Raw genomic sequence first — 5354 nt, forward strand, 5'->3', positions numbered from 1 at the left:
AGTATTTGTGATTTGTATGTCTCTTAGAATGTTATCATTATGTTTACGGAACTATCACTCCCTCTGTGCTTTTTTCTTGTTCCATACTCTCCATGTTCTTTATTTGTGACTTGGTGTTTAGTGTTATTTCAATCCAGGAATTTGTAAGCCTTGCAGTGACTCGAGGGTTGAATGATGTGTATCCTTCCTCAGGTTGTTCCAAAGTTGTCGTGTGCCAATCATAATGGAAAGGGACTAACATATGCTCTGAGAATAAGTAGTTTCAATGTTGTGAGGAATGTTTTATGGAGCATAAATAAAAAACTCTTGTACTTAAATGGTTAAGGTTTCTAATTCTATGACAGAAATATTGTAAGAAGGAAATATCCTCTCATAAAAAACCATGTCTCTAGAAACAAGAATTTGATGAATGTCTAAAGTGAAGACTTTGTATGGTTTTTTTTCCAAAGGGATATTGATGAGTGCATTTTATATAGATATTTAATATACTCTATTTCATGAATCGCTTATGATTTTGCATATTTTTATTATAAATCAATTCTATTTTGGGCATGTGTGCTGAATTTTGCAAACAATCAGGGCTTGAAAAGAAAAGAAAATGTTTAAATCAATTTCGGCGCGAAATGGAGCTGGAATACACTTTTCAATGCAAGCACGGTCGGGAAGCAAGCCTATGCTTCCAACCATGCAATTTTTAGAACTTAGAAAAATTTACCCCAATTGAGGAAGCAAACCTATGCTTGGAATCATGGTCAAGAAGCACAGGCGTGCTTACATTCATACACTTTATAGAAATTTTCAGAAAGAGAAGAGCACAACTTTCTTACTCCTAGCACCATTGTGCTCTTGAAATACGGGACATAAGTACTGGCGTGCTTATGTCTGTACACTTTATAGGTTGTGCAACAGTTGTGCTGAAAACAAGTTTCAAGATATTCTGAGAAGAGTACGGCCATGCTTGTATCGAGAATTACATTTTTTAGCCCAAAATTAGGATTTGAAGAAAGGGGGGGGGTGCTTCTTCCTCTTTTTTTGAGTCAAGGGTTAGGGAAGAGCTTGACACCATTATGGGCCGGATCTGGACCAAGAGATTATCATGGGAGTGGAGGAATGCCAGCAAGATCATCATTAGACACTCTCTGACGAGGATTGTGAAGCAAGAAAGGAGTTGCAGATTTCATTTCTTTCTCTAATTGTTTTCCTTGTGTGCATTATAGAACCATGAAGGGCTAACCATCAGTCGGTACCCCAGGATATAAACCTCAACTCTTGATGTATTAACTTTGATGCTTTGATTATTGAGTTTCCTTGGGATTTCCCTTTTGTTTATCTTGGTTTATAAAACTTGTGTTGATTACCTTGATATGCATGTTACAAAACTTAACTTGGGAATTAATGTTAGTTGTGCTAGAAAAACTTGATGGGCATGCTCCCCGTAGTTGTAATTGCAATTGCAATCTTGAGAGCATGTGAACCATAGTTGCACATCGGCTGTCTAGATGATGACTGAGAAATCCATCTAACTAGGGCACACATTAGTGAAGCGGTTGAGTCCGCTCTTAAAAGTAGGTCATATGTTATCAAACACTCCGTTAGGAAGTTACCCGCCATCCAAGGAGATGTACCATTTAATCATTGCTTAAGATAGACATTCATTGAGGGGATTAATCCAGAAAATCCATCCAAGAAAGAATAATATGATGCCCTACTAACCTTTTGAGCATTTGGTCTATGAATGGAAAAGGAAAATGGTCTTTTCTAGTGGTGTCATTCAGTTTTATGTAGTCGATACACACTTGCCAATGTGTGACTATTCTGCTGGGTATAAGCTCATTCTTCTCGTTAGTAATTACGGACATCCCTCCTTTCTTTGGTACCACTTGTACTGGACTCACTCATGCACTATCTGAAATTGGCTAAATTATACCTGCATCCAAAAGTTTCATTACCTTTGTCTTCACCACTTCCTTCCTTCATGTTTGGATTCAATCTTTGTTGAGGTAAAGCTGAGGATTTTTGACCATCTTCCATCAAGATCTTGTGGGTACAAAAGGACGGACTGATTCCCTTAATGTCAGATATCTTCCAAGTGATGGCCCTCTTATGGCTCCACAAAACCTCCAAAAAAATTTCCTTCTATTCGTTAGCCAAACCTACCGCAATGATTACTAGGAGTTTCAATTATTCTTCTTCCAAAAAGGCATACTCCAACTGTTCGGGTAGTATCTTCTATTCAAAGTCCAGAGGCTCCTTAATGGATAGTTTGAGCCTGCTAAACATACTCAATATGATCCCAGTAGTGTTTTCTTCTTCCTTTGGAACCTGATCATTGCTGACATCATCTTCTATTTTCGTAAACCCTATTTTCCTCCTTGTTAATATCCTATGTTTGCAAACTGTTAATTCTAATAGAGTATTCTATGAGACTGTTCATTATTCTCTCTTCTGATCCTTCTGTTTTCATGAAATAATCAAATATTTCCTACCAAATTGTCTCTTCGTGATGCCTATAGTGAATGTTGACTGTAGGGAACTGCTCAACTGCATTGAGGTATTGTGCATCTAGTTTCTGTGTTACGGGGTGTTCAATCCATTGATTAAGAGGGCTAGAACCCTCTCCAACTGACCTCTCATACTTGTCATGAAAAGACAAGTGTTCACAGTATTGTGTAGCAATGATAGAAATACGTGATAAACTAAAATTACTGAATTAAATACAAAAATGTTATATGGCTACTACATTAAGCTACAAGTTTTCCTAAAATCTCTCGACTAAGCTTAGTCAAATGTTCACAGTATTTTTCCACGGCAACGGCGCTAGAAACAAATGTTCACAGTATTTTCCCGGCAACGGCGCTAAAAACTAAATGGACACTTATGAGGTGTGTGAATTTGGATATATAAACATGCAAATATTATTACAATTAGTTCGTGAATACTATAAGTGTATGGGTCATCAAGTAATACCTCGTGAGTGAGCACGAGGGTTGTATTTCCCAAGGAATGGCGAGAGGCTCCTATTACTTCTTTTTCCCATAATCAATAGCCTATTTGAGTCCACCACAACTTCACGACAAGTATTGTGATTCTTGTGGTGAGTAAGTTATTGCTAGGGCTCCATGTTGTATCCTGGCACGACTCTCTGGGTTTTGTATGGCTAGATCACGGGCGTGATGGGTTCTCGCAATGGTCGTTATGAGGTCGTTGTGGCTTCTGTGTTGCTCCAGTGATTCCACATTGCCATGACTTGATAATAACAGTGGTGATTGTAGAAAACGGCTGTGGTCAGATGTTACCATGGCCATTGTGAGTAATGGTGAAGCTTTGTTTAAGCAACTTAGCCTATTTTGCATAAAAATGCTCCCAAATTCACTTTTTTTCCCACTAAAACATAAATAAAGCCTTGGTGAACAAAAGAATGAAATTTTATACTAGTTAGGTGCTAAACATGTCAAATTCCATGTCGAATACAGTGTAAATTATATAGAAAATATGAACTTTCCAGCACTTATCAAATATCCCCACACTTAAGTGTTTACTTGTCCTCAAGGAAATAGAAGAGATAAAAGTGAAAGATATGATAAGTGCTTGACCTCAGGTAATAAGAGATGGAGTTTTAGTAGTACAAAGGAACAATCAAATGGCAGGTAACATCGACATGCTTCCACAAAGAGGAGTCTACTCTACGGTAAAAAATACTTTTCCAAGTGTCGGTCTCCTGGACTACTAACTTATAGTCTAAATCTTGTTGTGAAACCTTTTTAGGGTTTTATTCAGCTAAAACATATACTTTTCATAACTCTTTATACACGAATATTCTTCTTTTTTTCCCTTTTTCTTTTTTTATTTTCCCTTTTCTTCCACAATTAGTAGCTTTCACACTTCCCAGTAGATAGCCCTCTCTCCCACTAAGGCATACTTTTTGTATCTGACTTGTTAGGAGCATCTACGCACTACAAAAGTCAACCGATTTTAACTAAAATAAGAAAATGACTAACACTAATGACACCCCTAATATAAAGCATCACTTTCTAGACATAAGGTGCAAGGTGTACTCAAAAGGGACACATGATGAAGCAAAAAATCAAAAGGCAGTCAAACTCTTGAGAAGCAAAGAATAAAAAATGTTAGCCTAACATATATCATATCCCTAGACCAAAAAAAACTCCAACAAGTAAGTGCAATACCTTCAAAGTTCAACACTAACATGTATATAAAGCACATGCACCATTTTCAAAAAACAATTTCACAAATATCCACAAATATCATATAAAAAAGATTATACACTCCCTTCCTACACTTAAAGATGTAAATTGCCCCCAATGTACGCATGCATGCACTAGTGTAGTTGAATATAATAATAAATAAAATAAAAGAGTGTATGGTCACTAGTACTCCCCTGGGTTTTCAGTTGGGGCGACGAACCCTTGCCTAGGTTCCGAATTATGAGGGCCAAAACAACACCCGATCACCTTAAACCCTGATACAGACATAAATGAAGTAATTAAATACAAGAATAAAGTAAAATGCTAAAAAATAAAGTCCACTACGATCAAAATGAGTACAGAAGCAACAGGGTAAATGTCTCTTGCTAAAATAAAATATTCAATGTACGATTGAAAATAAAAATACAAAAACAGTGATATGAAATCAAAATAGCTGATGTCGACATGAAAAGTTTGGATCTGTGTAGGATTGGTGGAGGACAGGTGGTGTCTCTAAAGTAGGAGGAGACTCCGGTACAACTGGAGCTGATACTATCGGTGAAGTAGGTGTATGATGCAGGTCGCACATAAGTAATACAGTGGTACCATGCTAGGGATAAGGTTGTCAAACCTCAGGGACTTGACTTAAAGTACTAATTCTTCTTATAATCTCCAGTTAAGCAAGAATAGGGTTTGATTTAAAAGGGAAAATAAAATAAGTAAGAAAGAACAGATAGAGATAACAGGTAGATTAATATCGAGAGTTTCAATAGCAAGAGAGCAATATCGGGACAATTCCTATGAGCTATAGCATGCCGACTGACTTCTAATGCCTACCAGGTACATTCTATGGTTCTTGTGTGTGCTCAAAAGAAATGTTACATCTATGATTCTCAAATACACCAAGTTTTGCTAGGATAACTATGATTTCTGATAAGTGCTTGTGCGATATGAATGCGAAGCGTTCATTCCTTATGTTGAGCATTACTTTTCTCAGGTTTTTACATTAATATGTGTGTTTTTATGTTACTTTTACGCAGGTAGGGCTGTGAGGCCGAGTATGAAGGAAATAGGCCAATGTGGATCATAATGCACTTATTTTTGGAGGAGATCTTGCTAAAGTTCAAACGCGAAGACATAGGGAGGTGT

The sequence above is a fragment of the Dioscorea cayenensis genome, chromosome 3, assembly GCF_009730915.1.
Source record: "Dioscorea cayenensis subsp. rotundata cultivar TDr96_F1 chromosome 3, TDr96_F1_v2_PseudoChromosome.rev07_lg8_w22 25.fasta, whole genome shotgun sequence".
Classification (NCBI taxonomy): Eukaryota; Viridiplantae; Streptophyta; class Magnoliopsida; order Dioscoreales; family Dioscoreaceae; genus Dioscorea; species Dioscorea cayenensis.